The 22,185-nt window shown below is 37.0% G+C and overlaps 1 pseudogene; it reads right to left on the reverse strand.

Annotated features, from left to right (window-relative positions):
• Positions 1-7,338: 7,338 nt before the first annotated feature.
• Positions 7,339-7,857, reverse strand: LOC131918478 (ADP-ribosylation factor-like protein 2-binding protein; annotated as a pseudogene).
• Positions 7,858-22,185: the final 14,328 nt, after the last annotated feature.

The following is a 22,185-nucleotide window of genomic DNA, read 5'->3' on the forward strand; positions in this document are numbered from 1 at the left end:
TACAAGATAAAGATAGGCAAAGCCATAGTTCATTGTCAGTGAATATTTAAACTTGGTTCTCAATGTGAAACTATAATAACATTTCACTGAACTATCCAAAGAAGTCTTTTACCTAAGCTGGGCCTGTTAAAGTAACCTACAACCATAAAGCCTGCTCTACTTCACCTCTATGTAAACTGTAATTTCTTAATTTGTGTTCTACTCAACAGTATAACAAAAGTTGGAGAACATAATTGCATAATAGAACATATGCCTAACATGCATGGATGTAACCCCAAGGTTATATTTGGCCAGAGAGAAATATAAACTTATAAATACATTTTTGAAGTGTGCCTGGAAAAGAAAAAATAGTATAAGGAGGAAATGAAGCAAGCCACAAGAGAAAGATTATGTCCTGAGACAACCAATCCATGCCTTTCCAGACAAAAGCATAGCCCTAAACTTATCTATTCTTCAGAAGAGAATGGGCACAAGAAGAGAACTGTGGCTCAGCTTTCCTACTCATAGTCACACAGGTAAGAGGAAGTCTGCTGGAACCCAACCTTTTAAATTCCTTTGACCATGCCACTACTCTGGATGTGAGGAGTAATGCACTGACCTTTGGAAATAGAAAAGAAAAAGTTAAAATTCCCTCTTAGGGTGCAAGAATAGTGCTTATAAGACAGTTTCAAATCCCTAGTGTCAAGAAAACCAGAAGGGATGACTTTTGACACCGTGACCTGAAAAGGGTGTCAGACCTGGGTAAGGCTGCCTGCGGACACCCGCTTTCATACAGTGTGACTGGGAGGTGAGAACACAAGACTACCCCTTTATTTTCATTTGGTTCTATAACCTGTGGCTTCTGTTATTTAATAAGCCATAGAAATGAAATGTGCATAATTATATCTCAATCTACATGAAAACACACAGTGTTTTTGTTTTTTTTGTTTTTTGTTTTCAAATAAACCTGGAAATATAAGGATCTCAAGACTGGGATTGACAATTACGTGTAGCACATTTTAGACTTAGGAAATGGCTTTCCCAACAGTAATCTTTTATAGGTCTGCTCAGGTACAATTACCTATTATGTTCTAATAGGACAATGTGTGTATATTGCTATTTCCTCTTGCTTGACTGCCAGTAAACTCACACAAACCATTTATATCAGAAAGTAAAAGGCTTTGCTAAGAAATTTCAAAGACAGCCATTTTTTGTGAAATCATTTTTCTTTAACCTCAGAATGTCAGGAAACATTTTGTTAAATTAATGAATTTTTTATGATTCACATTTTGTAATGAATCTTTTTCTTATGTAGAAATGAGTTACTAGTCAGATTTAAAACATTCATAACAGTCTTTTTTATCAAGATTTAAAACATATTTTTTTCTAGCTCACTTTCTATATTCTGAATTCTTATATCTTCGCTCGATATGTCTTTCTTTCAAAATCTACACTTATTTTTAGGCATTCTGAAAACTCTACTCTCCCCAGCTTCCAAACTCCTTATTAACAAGTGGAGCAAATTTGAGGCTTCCATTGAGTGTCACCTTTCTTCTTTATGACACCAGAGCTTGTGGTTAACCTACTTGATGATGCTCCATTGTTAAAAATGTTAGATAGAGATAACTTACTTTTACAGATCTCCTTGCAAAATGAAATTGAGAGAGCAACTTCTTTAGTTTTAAGAAATTATAATGAAACAATAGAATAGATAAAATCTTGTAATCACAGATGTACATTTGGTGAAGTATTAACTTCTTCTTCTTAATGCTGGGACTTTCCTAGGTATTTCTAAATAATACTCTGAATTTCTCAGTGACAATAAGGCCCTTGTTCATTGTTCAAGCCACATTCCTAAGCACCAGCAGGGAAATACAAGGATATTTATGGTTTAAGGTCTCTTTCCCTAAAGAGATAGAGAGTAGATTCCTGGATACTTTGTCTTTATGAATGTAATTATGGGGTTGGAATATTCTCTGTAGTACCTGAACAGTTCCAAAATCTGTGTTCCCAAATACCACTATTGGGAACCCATTTGTAGTCTTACGGTTTCCAACACAGAACCAATAACTGATTTCTGGATGTAAATGTGGCAGAATGATTGGCAAACTTTTCTTCCTGCTGAAAACACCAAATAAAACTCAGGAGACAGTGAACAGGAGTCAATCAAGTGTTGTAATCTTTGAAAGAAGAAAAATATCATGAAGTAAATTTCAGAACCACACTAGCTTTTTGCCACAGGGCACTGTCTCTAGTGACAGATGGCCAGGGAGCTAAATGGATCAGTGAACTGATCTTCCCCAGTTAACAAGTCAGAGAGACAAGCCCTAGGCTGTTGACTGATGTGAAAGAAGGTACAGAAGTCAGCTTGGGAATGCTCATGTGTCCTTCACTGGGGTGAATATAAAATATGCTTAAAGAAACAAAAGCTGGGGGGAATCACCAGCTGTATTTTGGGTCTGTAGACCAAAAAAAAAAAAAATGCCAAGATGTCAAATGGACAAGAGGGAAAGAAAACCACTAGAAGTAGTGCCCTGAGGGTAGACAATTAAGATGTGAGTTTATTGTGTATAAAAGTCCCATTCATTGCAAAGTCCTCCCTGACTCTCTAGGCTTGTTCTAAGAATACTTGGTTACTGACAGAAGTTAGCACTCCACGTGCCCCTCTGCCTTCCTGCATCTTTTCTGCTTGGGATGTTTCCATGGTTTCCAAATGGACACAATGTATTCGATGGTAATAAGGTGGAAATGTTTTCAAACATTCTAAGCACAAGAAGGAACTTTTGTCAAGGTTAAATATGGATGCCATGGACTTATTTAAACATTATGCCTCCTAGTTTATTTTAAATTGTTTCATTTTGTATTGTTTACTACCCATAGCCTCTCACTTTGAAGAAAATTATTGAAAAGTGACAATCTCCTTTATTTTCAGCTGCATCTTATTCCTAGCTAGCTGCTATAGAATGAAAAAATGTCTTTAAAGAGATGAGATACTCTTTGAGGAATACAAACCAGTTGATATCTAAAAATGCCTATGCCATGCACATATTCCAATGCTCACAGGCATTTCCTCCTTTTTTCTATACAAAAACATTACATGTGACACAAATAAGCACATACTGTATATTTGATAAAAAGAAATGTTGAGTTTTTCCTTTTTATTTTCCTTTTTTTTTACTTTCTGTTTTGTTAGGGTACAGAAAAAATAATAGTAATAACTATGTATCTATAGTTAAGAGGAATAGATGTTATCTATATCTGTAGGCCTGACACTACCAAGTATGGAATACAAATATTTTGTTTGAAGATCTGTAGCATGTAATATGAATGTTGTGTGCTTAGTGAGACTTAATTGTGAATGCATCCTACTCTAACATGGCAACAAGATGTAGCTTTCAGAGATCCAAATTGGAGATGATACACTGAAATTGCTTACAAAATTTTTTAAACCACTCATTAAAAATATACTATGCTGAGACCACAGAAGAAAAAAGATAATGCAATGAGGCTCAGTCACACAGATTAACGTAGCAATATTGCAAGGAGTAGCCTCCTTGTGTTCAAGTTCATTACAAATGTGACAATATAAATAGGAATCCTTTGACTTCTTCCATTCTCTTGTCGTATTGCTCTAGCTATGACTTCAGGCACAACATTCAAGGAGTGGTGAGAGTTAGCATCAATTGTCTTATTCCTGATCTCAAACTGTATTATAGAGCCAGAATAACAAAACGTCATCATACTGGCACACACACACATACACACACACACACACACACAAAAAAAAAAAAACAGACATATAGACCAATGGAACTGAATAGAAATAAGCCCACACAGAAATAGCCTCCTAATTTTTCACAAAGTTATTAAAAACATACCAGTCAGAAGAGCCTCTTCTAGACCAGAGGCCTAAGATAAAACCAAACACACCCAGCCCCCCCCCCCCAAAAAAAATCCAGGCTCAGGTCCATCCCCTCAGAGACCAGGGAACCCTGTTGAAGAAGGAGAGGAAAGATTGTAGGAGTCCAAGGGTATGGAGGAGACCAGGAAAGCATGGCACACCACATCAACTATGCAGGGCTCCCCTGAGCTCATAAAGACTAAACCAGGAAGCACTGAAGCACTGGGTGTGCATGGTATGTACCATGTCCTCGAAGTATTTGTTGTGGGTGTTAGTTTGGTGTTTTTGTGGAACTACTAACAGTGGGAGAAGGTGTATCTCTGACTCATTGCCTGCTCTTGGGACTCCTCTTGGGATTCTTTTCCTCCTATTGGGTTTCCTTATCCAATCTTGAAAGGAGGACTTTTGCCTTGTCTTATTGTATCTTGTTTTGTCATGTTTGACTATCAACTCGGTGTCCTGCTAACTTCTGAAGAAGAAACTGTGGAGGGGGTGAATCTGAGGAAGAGAGGAGGTGGAGAAATCTGGGAAAATTGTGATTGGGATGTATTGTATGAGAGTGGAATATATTTTCAATAAATGAGAGAGAGAGAGAGAGAGAGAGAGAGAGAGAGAGAGAGAGAGAGATGGTGCTCAGAATACAGGATTTACATACTTAGAAATCACTGTGGAACTCATTTTCCCAATGCTTTCTGACCACCACAATTGCAGATGAGAAGTTACTTGTTTCCTGAAATCCATTTTAGCCTTATGGCTTTCAAGATTTTTCTCATTGTCTTTCAACAATTTAACTATGACATCTTTAGGTATGGAGCTCCTTGAATGGGTCATAATTGTATGAATTTGTTTTACTAATACTCAATCCCAAAGAAGAACTCTATGTCGAAGGGAGCAAAGATCAACACTACAGAAACTACCAGGTCTAAGAATTCAAACAAGTCAGCCCACTGTGTCCTGGACTCATATCCAATGAGTAATTTGAAGATTCATTGAGTACAGACAGCCCATTGACTATCTTCAAACTAAAGAGTCTTCTGCCAATTTATATCTGTTCTAGGCCTCAAAATATGTTTTCATTCTTATTTTTACATTTTTTTGCCTTGGAATTTCTATTTCTTTCCTTTTTAATACCCTTTTTTTTAAGAAAATACCAGTTGTATTTTACTGCTATAAAAAGATATGTAGTTCTTTTATTACATTTACAGTAACTGGTTAAAAATCTTCTATAAGCCTAATTTCTAGATTGCTAGAGTTACATGAAAATAAAGTCGCAATAAGTGATTGTCTACACTAGGTTGGGCTATGGGCATGTCTGTAGAGGACTGACTCGATTAAGTTAATTGATGTGGAAGACATTATCTGCCATAGGCAGTATGATTCTCTAACCAGGGTTTCCTGAACTGTTTGAGTGGAGAAACTGAGCTGAGCAGGCAAGCAACTATATGCATTTATTTTTCTTTGTTCTTGACTGTAGATGTAACGTGACAAGTTGTTTTAAATCCCTGTCTTGACTTCTCCACAATAAAGGGATGTAACCTGGAGTTGTAATCTAAGATTAAAAAAAAAAAAGTTTCTTCTCTAAATTGAAACGAATCTAAGAGTTTCTAAGCAACAGTGTCTATTTCTACTTGTCTGCATCATGCATGCACCACGACCCCCTGCTTCTTTGCTTAATTTTTGTATTGGTCTTGTTGGCACAATTTTGTAAAGCTTTTTCTTTTTGTTTATACACTGACAGTTCTCAAAAATAAAGTCAATTGGATTCACCCTGCCTCTTACGCCCAGTTATAGCTGACTGTGAAAAATGTCTATCTATCCCCTGATGTTCTTTAGTCTACCACTCACTAAATTTCCCCAGTCAACCCCAGCAATGCTGTTGAAAGGCTTAATGGAAATACTTTAGTCTCCTCTCTTTCTATTTTCTGCCCTACAGCTATCCCATCCTACAAGTAGATGACAGGCCCTGGTGCTTGGATTAGCTAGCTCCTCTGCAGGCCTCCCAACTTCCGGTAAACCCTTGCCGTGACTGAGCCACTCACTTGTCTCTTTGTCTTCCCCTCTCATAGACCTTACATTCTAGTTTCTCCTATGAAAGACAGTATTTCCATAATAAAATACAGTAACTATTTAAGATAGTCCCTTATACCTTTTTTTATGTTCGTTGAGGCTTCTTTTCTCCCCTGTAGGTATTATACCTTCAGGTTTTTTTTTTTTTTGGTGTGTGTGTGTGTGTGTATGTGTGACTTTTTTTTATTCTTGCCAAACACCTCAAATTTTACTCATTTTACAAAGCACCAAGTGACACATTGCTACAGAAAAAAGCACAGCGCTTAGCTTATATCCCACGAAATCAGAATGCTCACATGGAAAGTCAGTGTGGATTCTTCCTTTTACTATTAAATTTAAAGTCAAAAGTATACATTAGGAATTGAACCGTTTTCTTCTTTCTAGAGACGTGACACACACGCTTTCTGGTTGGCGACAGTCTACCAAAGATGACAGGTGACTGAAAAAACTGTGCATTGCCCCTCAACCCCAGGAAGAGCTGGATCAGGGGAGCATCACCTTGGCCGAAGAGATTGCTATGGGAATAAATTGCAGACAACCTACTCTCCCAACAGAAAACCCAGCTCACTGGCCTGCACAGTGGACTGCAGACAAGCATGCACAAGCACACTTAGCATGCTGTTGTGACAGAGCTGCAGCCTATTTCTAGCATACAGCCTGTTTGCACTGGTGCCTGAGAAGATTTGCACTCACAGCACTCACAACTAAGAAGCACACAGCATGTAATACTTTGATCTTTGAAGTGGATGATCATGGGCGTTCCAAGATCATACTCACTAACTTAGCCTGAATTTTCATCTATAAAAATATGTTTCTTGAAAATGATGCTTAGCGACTTAGAGGAAGGATGAGACTGCAGCAAGAGCAGCGGAACTGGCTGTGGAAAGGATGCTGATGTAAGACGGGAGTTCCTTTTCACTGGGGTAGAGGATATCTCTCACTGATTCCTACAGCCAGACAAGCTGTAATCACAGGAGACTCAGAAATCAGGACAGGCAGCTGGCCCCAGGAACTCCCTAGATTAAACACTCCCAAGCAAAAACCCCAGTGAGGCTGAGGCCTGAAACTGACCCATGTAAAAACAGTTGTCGATGCACAAGGACTCAAGTAAAGTCTACCGGGATGAAGGGCTCATGAAGGTGTGTTGTCCACACTGCTGACACACTACACTACCACACTGCTGGGGGAGGGCCCCCAGGTGAGGTGCCCACCAGGGGCCCTGCTCCAGGAGTCACTCAGAAGCACCTGGGAGAGGTACCTACCTTGGGACAGGAGAGTTAAACATAAATGTTATTGACGTCACACAGTGTTTGTGGACAAAACTTCACATGAACGAAGATGCATCTGTCATCAGTAGCCCATATTTCTCTGAGCCGGCTGGGTAGATGACCTCATAGTGATCATACCCATGTCTGAAGGTGGGACCTAGTGCCTCAGGTTGTTCTGGGAAGCTGGTGTAGAAGAGGACTTGTACAGAGAAGTCACGACCAAGCCGCTGATTAAGTCCAGTCCTCAGCCTTCCTTTTCTGCTCTGTAGTACAGGAACATCTCCTTGAAAGCCAGAAAATCTGTGAATGTGAGCAGCATGTCAAAGATGGCACCAGCCACTTCATCCTCATGGTGCTGCAGTGTTGTTGTGAAAGCTGCCATGTTGAAGCCTGGGATAAGCTCCAGCAGCTGTTCTTCAATGTACTTCTCTACCAGGAAATATATTCATTAAAAATGGGGGTGTAGATGAGTTTATTCTCTTCTGTGTCTTCAAACTCCTGGTAGTACTTGTCCATGAAGTTCCTCTGCAGTAACTGGAACTCGTCATCCATAATAATGTCCTCTAAGCACCCAACCACAGCATCAAATTCTGCATCAGAGGCAGAGGAGCTCATCCTGGCTCTTAGGCCAGAGAGGTGTATGTGCTGGAAGTGAGTGTGACCACCACCAGAGGAGCACCGGCCTAGAGGGTAGGTAACCGGATCAGGAGTGGCCTGAGATGGGTGGTAAGGCCACTGCCCATGTGTGTGACTTTTATAGACTAACTCCAGGGCCTGCATTCCTTCTTCGGAGATTTCACTGAAGTCCGTGATTAGCTTAGTCATCAGCAGAGATTTCTTTAACGCCTAAAATGTCTCTTTTGCAAAGCTGTGCTCTTCATATGGCTAGACAAGATTTCACAGTAAAGGCTCTCAATCTCAGGGTTTAACTTCACTTCCTTTATAAACGGCTTGAATATGGCAACAGTGAAAGCTTAAGGGCTTCTTGCAACCTTCCTGGCTGATCAGGAACACCACCCTTCTCATGCACAGGGACTCCTACCTTCTGAGATATAGGTTGGACATTTCTAAGCCCCAGATAAACAACTCATTCTTAGACCTTCCCCGTAGTATTCCCATTTCTTGCCAGCTTTAGCCTAAACTTTTATTTATAGCAAGCTTTATGTCTTAGGCATTTGAAATGTTAAGTAAACAAGCATGGATTGAATTTGACAAACACACCAAGGAGAGGACTTTTCTAACTGAGACAATTATAAGTCAGGTCAACTAAATATTCCTCCTAAGAATATCGTTATTAAAGAGAGCCAGGTGCGTATAAGAGTACATGAGGGGTTCTTGTAGAGAACAGCCTGCCTCCCCTCCTCCATGGCAACTACAATGTCACTCTTCATGTTTACCATATCTGCAAGCCTACAGTTTTATGTGTTAACACTGAACTTGGAATAACTACATGGAGATATTTTAAAAATATTTTTAGAAATATTTTTAAAAATAAGGGAATAATTTAAAACCCACAGTACTCGTCATTCTTACAAAGAATCAGATATTTTTCTTTTTTCTTTTTTTTTTTTTTTTTGGTTTTTCGAGACAGGGTTTCTCTGTGTAGCTTTGCGCCTTTCCTGGAACTCACTTGGTAGCCCAGGCTGGCCTCGAACTCACGGAGATCCACCTGGCTCTGCCTCCCGAGTGCTGGGATTAAAGGCGTGCGCCACCAACGCCCGGCCCAGATATTTTTCTTAAATGAACAGTCCTAAGAAAATTAATAACCTTTTCCTATTTTCCAGTATCTTGAAACAGTTGACTTTAATAATTTTACAGTATTTAAAATACATTTAGGAAAGAGTACAATTTCTGGGGTTCTCTACTATTTGAGAGATTTAAATATATTTTAAATGCTTTGTGATATTTCATGAATATGAGACATCTTGATTTTCTAAAGTACATCATCCACATGAATAGAAAGTTTTCTACTTTGTGTGTTCTCTGTAACACTTGCTATTTTTGAGGAAACCAGGTGCATACCACTAAAAGATCAATGAATGTAAGGCAATAATTCACTAAAAATAATGTGGTTGGCAGGTTTCTTCATCCCGCCAAGCCACCACAGTCCTGTAGTATGCTTATAAAATAGTCTAAGAAGCTTATATTAATTGTAACTGCTTGGCCTTTAGCTCAGGCTTATTACTGATTACCTCTTACACTTAAATTAACCCATAATTCTTATCGATATTTAGCCATGTGGCTTGGTACCTTTTCTCAGTTCTGCCTCGTCATCTTGCTTCCTCTGTGTCTGGCTGGTGACTCCTGACTCTGTTCTTCCTCTTCCCAGAATTCTCCTTGTCAATCAGAGCAACAATAATTCACAGCATACAAAATGACATCCCACAGCAAAGTATTTTATTTCTTTGTTAGTTTTGTGAACATACTATGGTGGTGTGAATGAAAATATTCCTCTTATGCTCATATATTTCAATCCTTGGTCCCCCACTTAGTAGAACTGGCTCAGAAGGATTAGAAAGTATGGAATTTTTGGAGGATATATACTACTGAGGGATAGACTTTGAGGATTTCCAGTTAGCTCTCTCTGCCTCCAGCTTGTGAATCAAGATAGAAGCTCTCAGCTATTGCACCAGGGTCATGTATAGTAACCTGCTGCCATGCTCCTCACACTGAAGGTCCTGGACTCACCCAGGACCACCATTAAAAACTGTAAGCCACCATTAAAATGTTTCTTCTGTAAGTTGCCTTGGTCATGGTGTCTTATCACAGCAATAGAAAAGTAAGTGAGAGAAATCCTAATATATATTTACATGAAATTAGACATTTTATTCATGTATTTAGTAAGTGAGTGAGTGAGTGAGTGAGTGTGTGTGTGTGTGTGTGTGTGTGTGTGTATTTGTGTGTGGTGGTAGGATAGGCATGCGTGTTTTATGTCAGTTAGACAACATTGTACATTCAAGGCCAGAAGAGGATGTCCAGTGTCCTTCCCAGGCTATTCATCTTATTTCCATTAAACAGGGTCTTTTATTGAACTTGGAACTGGTTTGGTGGCCAGCAACTATGGTTCTTCTGGCTCTGCTTAGCACAATGGCAGGTTATAGATGCACATGATCACACTGGCTTTTCCACAGACTCTGGGAATCAGAACTCAAGTCCTTGTGTTTATACATCTCCAAGGACCCCATATTTTCATCAAAATTGCGAAGATGAGTTTCATGAACTCCTTTAAGACACTATAGTTCCATATTTCTATATTTTCTATTTGTATTTTGAAAAACAAAAATCGTACTTACATATTGAATCTCATTGCTTTTTCTGCCATTTTATTCCTGGATTTCATTCTTAATAAAAACAATAACAGAAAGTGATAGCCAAACCTATGAAGGAACATGACTTTCCAAGAAACTGTTGCCTTGCTTTCAAAGAAAAAGAAAAAAAGAAAGATCAGAAACTGTTATGGCATTTTGTTGTTTATTATTTATTTACTCAACATGTCCATTTCCAGAAAAATAACTATTTTTTAATCAATTTTGCTGAAAAATCAATTCTTAGCATTGAAAAGAGAACCCTGTATTTTGTATTGCCTTATTTATCCCTTCCAGGCAAGCTTTCAAGATGGAGATGGGCTAGAATTCTTTTCAAATTCCCTATAATCCAGAATGCTTCAAATATTAAAGAGAAAAAGTTGGCTGCATGGCCATATTGCAAGAAGAAAAAGGAATTCTCCTTGAGAATTGCCCTCTAAAGAGGCCCATCAAGAGCTCGTCTAGGGAAATGTAGGTCTTGATTGTTTAGAAACCTCAGCTGTGCACATTTCCATTAAAATCCCATCCAAGTCCATTTAATTTATTCACAGATAAACAAAATGCCCTTTATTGTGGTGCATGCGGTTTTGACAGATGGCTCTTAGCATTTCTGTCCAGGTGTAAAAAGACAAAGATAAATGAATCTGTTCTTTTTAATTCACGTACTTGATGACTTTCATCTTCACCTGAAAAGCATCCTTTGGTCCTTTATCTGCTTCATGTACCAAAGGCAAGACAGACTGCTAGGGCTTGTGTTGGTGTACTTTTAAAGGAAAGACATGGTTGTTAAGAATAAGCAATTGAGTGTGAATCAACTCAGCTCACCAACATTTCAAACACAGAAGTAATACTTAATTTAATAAAACTGTCTTAAGCCTATATAAATATATTTTGCCTATTTTTGAATTATTGACAATTGATGATTAAGACAGTTAAGGCTTTTAGGCATTCATTATATTGTAGTTGCCAAAAAATGACATCGTGCAATGTGTAACAAAAATGGAAATTAAGCTAAATATTAACTGAAATTTTCAATTTTATATATTTGTTTTCAAAATTAGTTCTGAAAAGTTCAAGTATTGTTTTTAAATTTGATTTACAGCAAATTTTTATTGTATGAGATGTTCAGGAGAGGTTATAAATGTTTTAAGGAATTCAGTATAGAAACTCTATGAGGTAAATTATTGATACATATTATTACATTTATAGTAATATGTAATATACTAAATATAAACAAAATTTGATTTTCATTACAATAGAGAGATGTATATCAAAATACTAAATTCAATACATTAAAAATCATACCAATGAGTGAATCAGAATATACTTGGCTCCAAGTTTCATATTTGAAGAAATGTTATTTCACAATGTAAACTTAAACTAATTCATAATTTAAGTATATAAGTTTATTATTGCTTACATTTTAATTATTTATTTTAAAAAATTTGATTGTAAAAGCAAGCTATCATATGCTCTTGGGAAATGTTTGGGTTTCTTTTGTTTTTATTTATGACAGGGTTTCTCTGTGTAGCCCTGGCTGTCTTGTTACTCACATTTTAGTCCAAACTGGCCTTGAACTCAGAGATCTGCCTGCATTTAAGGTCCTCACAAGTGCTCGGATTAAAGGCATGTGCTACCTCTGCCTGACACTTCTATTTTGTAAATGCAATCCCACTGCACTGGTTTGAAGTGGATTATGGGACTGTTTTATACATCAGGACACACAGATGAGTGTGACTTGACTCTTTCAGGGGGCTGGACTGTCAAAATTCTTTTGAAAATAGGACAAGTCACCATCATTTCCACTGCTGGTTACAGAAAAGCTGGTTGTGAATAGAGCTACAAGTGGGTTGCCTTGGTAAGAATTAAAGTAGTGATATTAAACTTCAGTTAAACTTCAGCAACAGTAGATTTGGTCAGGTGCTCACTCTCAAGCCCCACATGAAGATCACATGGATGCTAATTCTCATTGTGTTGAATGTCCTAAAGGCCACTGAATTGAAAGCTTTAAGTAAATAATCTTTTAATGGTATATCAGCATTTGACACAATTACCACTGTCTGAAAAATTTTTTTTCAATGATAATAAATGTGCTTGCTTTTCCTTTAGGTCACCAATGGTTCCTTCTCTAAATTTTTAAATGCTCTGATTTTTTTGTCATATTTTAAAAATCTTTTTTAATTTAAATAAATTGATTGATTGATTGATATACATCCTGGCTGCAATTTCCCCTCCTACCTCTCTTCCAAGTCCCTCCTCCCAATTTCCCCTCTATTCCTACTCCCCAATCTACTCCTCATCTGTTACTATTTAGGAAAGGGCAGGTCTCCCATGAGTATCAACAAAACATGACATATCAGGCAGCAGTAGATGTTCAATAGCCTTAGCCATCAGGGAAATATAAATCAAAATGTTAAATCTTACACAATAAAATGGCTAAGATAAAAAACACAAGGAACAGCTCATGGTGGAGAGGTTGTAGAGCAAGAGGAACATTCCTCTATTGCTGGTGGGAGTGTAAACTTATACATCCACTTTGGAAGTCAGTGTGGTGATTTCTCAGAAAACTAGGAATCAATCTACCACAAGACCTAGAAATACTACTCTTGTGCATATACTCAAAGGATGCTCAATCATATCACAAGGATACTTGCACAACTATATTCATATTTTTAACTGACAGTTTATTATCAGATATCAAAATACCATGTATATCATGAAAATTGCCACATCCACAATGCATGTCTTATAATCTGCTCACTTGATATTTCAACTTCATGTATTGTAGTAATATAGAAAATGGGGTTATTTGATAGAAATAGGGGAAATTGTAATAGGAAAATAGTTGGGATGCATTGCCCTGAAGCAGATATTGTTTGACTAATAAAAGAGCAGTTGAAGGAATATAAGCCAGAGGAAAAAGTTGGCAGAATGAAACAAAACTACCTCCTCAAGCCCTCCAAAGAGGATCATCAAGTTTGGACCAGTTGAACAAGTGTGCACAGACATGCCCAGATATTCAAGCTATCCTGGATTCTCATGCATTGAGTAGCTGGCTTCACAACTCCTTCTCAGAGTGGAATTCACTTCAGTCTGTTCACCCAAAAGTTGTTATGGCATCTGCTTATGTGTGGAAAGCAGTTTAAAGAAGGAGAAGAAAAAATACTGATACAGAAATTCAATGTCACAACTTCTACTTTCCTTCATCTTAATGAATCTTTTCTGAGATACCATTAACACACCACGGAATTCATAACCATTAGGAGCCAGCCACCTTCTCTTCTTCTGCTCCCCTGACTTTGTGCAAAGACACAAACTGATTCATCTTTGTTTCTGGCATAACATACTCACAACATCATAGACCAAGGAAATACCGTGGAGAGAAAGAGAACAGGACACTTGGCACTAACCTCTGAGTGGATGCATGTACATGCACACTCAAAAACACATGTATACATATACACAAACATATGTATCACACATACACACATATATCACACATGCACACATATATATCACATATATACAAACATATCATATACATACATATATCACACGTGTATATATACACACATATATATCACACATACAACATACTAAATACATACATATCATATATATCATACATACAATTAGGAATCATTTTAAAACTATCTGTCTATATCAGATAAGTATTATTACTAATTCATCAAGCTTAAGAATATTTTGTTAGCTGGGCAGTGGTGGTGCATAACTTTAATTCCAGCACTCAGGAGGCAGAGGCAGATGGATCTCTGAATTTTAGGCCAGCCTGATCTACAGAGAGAGTTCTAGGACAGCCAGGGCTACACAGAGAAACCCTGTCTCAAAATATACCCCCCAAAATAAAAAGACTGTTTTCTTATTTAAAATAAAACTGTCGTTATTATACAGAGGCACTGTTGGCTGATGGTTTGCCCTTGTTACATGATTTAATTTCATAGGCTATAAGAACACTATTCTAGTATTTCTATGTGTCTACATTGTATTTCAAATTCAAAAGTACATTTTCATTTAGTGCTGTTTCAGCTTAAGAAAGATATTGAGGAAAATATTTTATAAGGAAACATGGAAGCAGACTGATGCCTTGGGAACAGCACTGGTCTGTAGGGCAGGGTGATTCACCCAGTTGAAATCACTTAAAGCTTTGAACTTTACTTTTGTCATCTGTGAAATAAGGATATTTTACTAGAAAGCCTCTGGGTTCTTTAAACCTCCCTCTTCGTGCCAGGAATATAGTTTTCATAGCTAAAGTCATCATAATTAAATGTAGCCTTCTTCCCTGTGCTGATGATGTGATCATCTTAAACATATCGTTTTGTTATTCCAAATAAGGTCAGAATGCCAGTCAAGAATCAAGGAAAGAGATAGGAACTGACATTTACTAAGGAATTCCTTTATTGGTGTAGCGTTTTGCATTCAACCTAGACTTGAGTTCTACTTTGGTTTTTTTTTGTTTTGTTTTGTTTTTGTTTTTGTTTTTGTTTTTCGAGACAGGGTTTCTCTGTGTAGCTTTGCACCTTTCCTGGGACTCACTTGGTAGTCCAGGCTGGCCTCGAACTCACAGAGATCTGCCTGGCTCTGCCTCCCGAGTGATTAAAGGCATGCGCCACCACCGCCTGGCAAGTTCTACTTTGTTTTATTGGTATATTTATAAAGATGAACTTTCTTATTCTTCATCAATCAAAATATGCTCTCTGCACAGAAAGCCTCAATAAAGTTGTCAGCACTAATCTTTACTTGAAATCCAGACATGTAAACAGGATTTGGATGGGAAAACACACTACTCTTCTGTATTCTACTTCTTAAAAAAAAAGTAGCTAAAACAAAGTTTAATACAGATGGGATTACTTAGAGAAACAAATAGAAAAAACAAAGAGGAAAATGAAATTAAATGATTAGTTCATTAATCATGCTATTTATCACTTCACTGGACAATAAAGTGATAATGACACCTGGAAATCAGGATTAAATCAGACAAAAAGCTAAATATGTTCTTATTTGGAATTTAATGTCTTCCATCTGCAAGGCTCCAAATGGTCATTAAACATCTCCATTATGTATTGACTCCAATTATCACTGGAAAAAAAAACTCACAACAAATTGTTTACAAGACCATTATTTATGCAAACACAAAAAGGCTCTCTCAGTAAGCAACCTCCTATGAATTATGATTTATGCATTGCAAAATTATTTACATAAATTAGTTCTTTGTTGGGCCTGAAAAATTCATCATCTTTCACAAGTCTGTACTCTGTATAGGTTTTTGCAATCTCATACTGGGAAATTTCATATTTAGCCTCATCATTCTTGGAGAGCTAACTTAGAAGTGACCCTTTTCTAGACCTAAAAACATTTATTTTTACTACTCTTAATGGCATAGGTCTAGTTTGTTCCTACTATCCCTTTTCGATCTCTGTGTCTGTCTCTGCCTCTCTGTTTTACTTTCTCTGTGTGTGTCTCTGTATGTCTGTGTCTGTCTGTCTGCTTCTCTCTCTCTCTCTCTCTCTCTCTCTCTCTCTCTGTGTGTGTGTGTGTGTGTGTGTGTGTTTTATGTGAATGTATCTATCTATGTGTACCATGTATGTGCAATGCACACAAGGGTCAAAAGAGATGGTGTATAATTGTCTGGAACTGGAGTTAGAAATGGTAGTGAGCCACCATGTGGGTGCTTTTTGGGAATATTATTTTAAAATGTGTTACATTTTTTTCCTACTGCTTTTGTTAACAATGTAAAGATGTGTTTGGTTAAATAAAATTAACCTGCAAGCAGGAGGCTGAGTCAGCAAGTAGCTGACAGGACGTGGTAAGGAGGAACCACGTAGTAAGGGTTTTTTAAGTGGGGCCTGAGAGAAGGACCCTGGGTTTTCTTGGAAGACCCAGCAAAGGGAGGTTAGCTACTTACTGCTCAGTGTCTCTGAGTGAGCAGAATTTCACCTAAACCATTGAGTCATGAATTCCTTAGAATTAGAAAAGTTCCCTTAGTAATTTTGAAAGAGTCAGTGCTTGCGGGAACAAAATCCCCCCAGGCCACTGCCCTTATAGAATCCTTTGCTTAAGGAGCTACTGTGGATAATAAAAAACAGATGACAAGAGGTACTGAGAAGCAAACCCAGGTCCTTTGGAAGAGAATCCAGTGCCCTTAATCACGAAGCTATCTCTTCAGCTCCCCTTTACTTTTATTTTGTATCCCTTACTTGTTTTTTAAGTCCAAATACTTAGAGTAAGTGACAAATTCTAAGGCAGAAGCTCCATCTTTTTTTATTGAATCCTTGATGTCTGGCAAAGGGTTTGCAACCGAGAGATTGCTACAAATGTACAGTCTCAGAGCTCTGCTCAATAACCAATTGATAATCCCAAGATTCAGATTTCTGAACACTTCTAGACTAATAATAGTTTTGCCAGCGCGCATGAATTCAATCAATATATGCCAATGCTGATGGACAGACACGCTGGTGTCAATCACATCCAAACAGGGGAACAGTAAGAGCCAACAGCAATAGCTACAGCTCCTTTTCTAAAGTCTACATTGACTTCTAAGAGTTGGGCTCCATCTTTTTTTCATCCTGAAGGATTCGTCACTTGTTCTAATCAATCTGCACATCCTTAGCAGCCAAACTTGAGAGACACTTAATCACAAAATGATGGCAGATTATATCCACTTCAAACTGGTGTTATTTCAAAATGCGCTAGTGTTATTCACATTATCTACGGAAGGAAACAGAAAGTTTACATAGTTAATGAACGTTATAATTTTTCCCATGGAAAAACAAATGGAACTGTACTTCCTGCCCAGGTCCTCACTATTTCACCTTTAATAAACTAATTTATATTGCCAGTGTCCCATTTGGGGTACTGAGAGAATGCATTTACTGGTTCTGCTTTTATTAAAAAAAATATGCCTAATATTTTTGTACGTCTTTGGACTTTTTTTTAATCTAAGAGATGAAGACTATTGTGACAATGTATAATGTAAATGGGACTCAATTTTAGTAGTTGTTTATTAGAGACCATCGACCTGAACTATTTTAAATTTTTTTAATGACATTTTGATTTATTGAGTGTATGAGTACATTCACAGCTGGTGCCGTGGCAAGGTTATGGAGGTCAGAGGACAACTTGGAGGAGTTGGTGCCTTGTTTCTTCATGGGAATCATGGGAATCAAACTTAGGTCATGAACCTTAGTGAAAAAGGTTTCTTTCCAGTTAAACTATCTAGACAGCCTACAGTTTTAGTTTTACTCTCTGTTAAGTGGAAACATGGTAGTTTTATGTAATAGAATTAATTTATTGACTTACGACATTTATGTTTTAAATGCTTTATTTACCTGTTTGACTTATAGATAAGCTACTCAAACTTTGCTAATTACTCAATTTTACTATTATTTTTGACTACTTTTATTTTTGAGATTATAATATAATACATCACTTCCCTTTCACTTTCCTCCATTCCAACCCTCCTACACACACACCCTTGTCCTCTTTCAATTTCATGAACTTTTATCTTTCTGTTAGTTTTTCAAGACAGGGTTTCTCTGTGTAACCCTGACTCTCTGTTGTCCATGCTGGCCTTGAACTCAGAGATCCACCTGAATTTGCCTTCAGAGTGCTGCCCGGCTTATGACCTCCTCTTTCATTAACTGTTGTTATAAGAATACATGTATAGGGCCGGGCGGTGGTGGCGCACGCCTTTAATCCCAGCACTCGGGAGGCAGAGCCAGGAGGATCTCTGTGAGTTCGAGGCCAGCCTGGACTACCAAGTGAGTTCCAGGAAAGGCGCAAAGCTACACAGAGAAACCCTGTCTCGAAAGACCAAAAAAAAAAAAAAAAAAAAAAAAAGAATACATGTATAGGCATATATATTTCTAAGTAAAAGCTGCTCAATCTGTATGATGCTACTTGTATGTATATTTACAGGGCTGACCATTTGGTATTAGATAACAACTGGTCTACTTCTCCCTGGGGAAGACTATGTTTATCACTTTCCACATTTCTTAGTTCCCTGAGGTTCTTTGTGTAGGGTTGAGGTCTTGTGGGTTTTCCTCCACCCACTTTAGCATGTCTATTTTTGCTGTCTTTTCAGCTCATGTTTAGACCATCTTGGTGAAATTATGGGTGTAGCTTTTGTTATTGCTAGGAGATGTAATCTCACAGAAAACTTCCTGGTCCTTTGGCTTTTACAATTTTCCACCCCCTCTTCTGCAATGCTCAATTTATTGAATTATAATGTTTGTACTAAGTGATGTGAGCATTTACAATATGTGATTTTATGACTTTTGACTGATAATTATACCTCTGAACCCACTGTCACAACAGGATCATCTCTGCCACTACTTGGAATTTTTGTGTCCCTCGGCAATCACTCCTTCACCAGGACTCTGTATTTTTGGTTTAATGTTTTTGACTATATACAAGGAAGGTATACAACATGCTATTTAATATATGCATGTATAATTTCATGATTACCATAAATAGCTTACCATCTTAGCATATTATAAAATTAATAATATGCTGGGCGTTTCAAATAAGGGTAATCATATGGAACAGAAGACTATATAGTTGAGGTTTTTATCATATGTGGGTCCTTATTTTATCAAGCACACATTCTCCTCATTTCTCATTTCCCTTTTAATTCCCAATCACATAAATATTTATGACTTGAAATTATCCAACTTTTTTTTTTTCTGGCCATTTCTCTCTAAGTCTTCTCTTTTGCAAGAGGATTGGGCAGCTCTGATCTATCTGTCTCTGGTGATGGATCTAAACTCCCTGCCTTTATCACATGAACTAAAGTTAAAAACAGTCATAAACTGGCTATGTTTAATACTGTTGTTGAGAGTAGAACTCTCAAAACTCTGGCTCCCAGTACTCTGAAAAATTTCACCTCATGCATGTGTATATTAGCCTTCAGACAGAATTTGAACATTTTATACTTAGAATTTTGGATCTTACTCCAGTAACAGCTGGCTAACTGACATTTCCCTAGTAAATTTCTAGGAGCTTCTGAGCTCTGAATGCTGTCCTATGGCACTTCTAATCTATAATTTTTCTGTTACTTTTTATGTAGTTAGAGCTTCAGTAGTTTGGTAGTACCATGATCTAGAATACCATAAAGTTTACTAACAATAGAAAATTAAATATTTTCATAAATTAAATATCAAATTTCACACAGTGTGATAGTGTGAGAAATTATAATATTGAAATAAAAAATAACATAAAATAAGTTTAATACAATCATATAAATAATTCTTTCTTTTGCATTGATATTAAAATATATTTTGTTGTTTCTCCTGAAATATTATTGTTTCAGTAGTTAAGATGTTACTTATATAGTTCAAGTCAAATTATTTCTGTTTTGTATTGATATCAGTAACAATAACTCTCATGTTTAATACTTCGATTGCAAAGTGCGTAATGGTTTATATGTTAAAAACACTTTCTACACCTGGAAAGAACCTGAATTCAGTTTCCACATCCACATGGCAGCTTTTAGCCATTGGTCATCCATTTCCAAGGGATCCAGTGCACCCTCCTGGCCTCTAGGGCTACCAGGAACTTATATACATTCAAACAAAACACATACATGTAGAATTAAAAATAAACCTTTTATCTAAAAATTGAATGATTAAGATGCATTAATTCCTCAACATTGTATGTTTGATATTCGTTCATATAGATTTGTAGTATCTAGCTTATACTTTTAAGAACTATACAAAATATTCTAAGGCATATGTGGAACGTAGTTTATAGCTCTGACATGTTACTTGGATTATCTGAAAAAAAAATTGAAATTGCACACTATGTTCTACCAAACTCCCATATATATGCCTTCTGTAAAGTGCTCAAGTACGTGGAATCTTGCAGAAGTACTTACATATTTTTAGTAACTTTCCATTATTTAGTGTAAGCATTTCACATGTCTTTTATTTGTGATGTGCTCATTCATATATCCAGAATATGTTTTTGTTGTTTTGATCATTTTCTTGTCATGAGTTTCATCTACTGAGACAGCTAATCAGCTCAGTGGTATGTCGTAAGTCTATGAAGCTTAATTTGGTCATTATATCTCTGAATAATTTCTAATAACCTGGGCTTCAGTTTGTTGATTCTTTTTATTTCTTCATCAAACCTGATATTGAACCATTCTAGCGAAACTTTCACCTTAACATTGTGTTTCTCGACTATGATTTATTTTGTTTGATTCTTTTTATATCTTTTTTAATGTCATTTTGTGCATGATTTTTCTAAACTCAATGAGTATTCTTTTGATGGGTTTTTAATTCATTTTTTAAATCATTTCATATCTCTCCAGACATTCAGAGGTCCTTTTCGGGGAGCCCTTGTTTGAGCCATGATTCTGGCTTTAGAGCTGGAGTCTCAGTATAAAAAAGAAAAACAAAAAGAAAACACTTTGGGCAGTCTTTACTGATTCGATTCATGTTATACACGAAAGGCCTGCACTTCTCTGAAGAGAAAGAAGATGGAGTGGATGGTGGAAGTTGGGTGGGGGGTCTGGGAGGAATGGAGGGAGGGACAGGAAACTGTGATTGGGCTGGGGAAAAATGAATTAATTGATTAAATAATAAAGAACATTTTCTATGGATGTGGCTTTTTTAGACATCTATAAGTTTAACTAAGAGACTCCGCCAATGTCTTCTCTCGATGTAGTGTCTTCTTTCCTCTTGGTGTGTTGCGTGTGCCCTACTGTTACACTGTTTTGTTGTCATTATTCATTAGAGTTCAAAGTGACCTACATTACTCTAGAGCAGTGCTTCTCAACCCTCCTAATACTGCAACCCTTTGATACAGTTCTTCATGTTATGGTGACCCCCCAACCATAAAAATTATTTCATTGCTACTTCATTACTGTAATTTTGCTACTGTTATAAATTGTAATGTAACTATCTGATATACAGGATAACTAATATGCTCCCCAAAGGGTTCAAGGCCCAGGATTCTGAAATTAGTGAGATAGATACCAAAGTATGAGCACTGAATATATGGTTCTGTTTTCTTTGTTCCTGCACAGGAAGATTCAAGGGAAATATCATCTCTACTTGATGGTGACTTATTACAGTTTTATTAAATTTTTAAGTAAAAGGAAAAATTGCTTTCAGGCAAAGACATCATTTTTGATTTTTGTATCATCATATCTTATCATGATACCAGGAAAATATTTAAAATACATATTAAATAAATAAAGGATTGAATTACACAGTAACAAATGAAGTTTCTATCAAACACAGTGGTAAATAGCTGTAATTAGCACCCAGGTGGTTGATATGGAAGATTCCAAACCTTGAGGCCAGCCTGGGCTACATAGCAAGATCTTATCTCATAATAAATAAATATTAATGAATGAATTTGAATAAGTTAAAGTACAGAACTATTTTCTTTGCTTGTATACGGTCAAAATTCTGACCACAGTTAATGTTTTCACTTTTCTACAGCACACGTTTTCTGTACATCTTTCCTGATGTTTGAGTGGGGAGAAGCTGTGCCTGAACTGTTGGCCAAGAGTGGCTTCTCCTTTCTTGATGATTAATTTTGTTTCTCAGTAGTCTTTCATGTCATTAATGCTTTCAGAGAAAGTCATGTGGCATATGTTCTCACTCGGTTCTGTTTTTGTTTTATCAATACATTGAAA

Source organism: Peromyscus eremicus, chromosome 8b (genome assembly GCF_949786415.1).
Source record: "Peromyscus eremicus chromosome 8b, PerEre_H2_v1, whole genome shotgun sequence".
NCBI lineage: Eukaryota > Metazoa > Chordata > Mammalia > Rodentia > Cricetidae > Peromyscus > Peromyscus eremicus.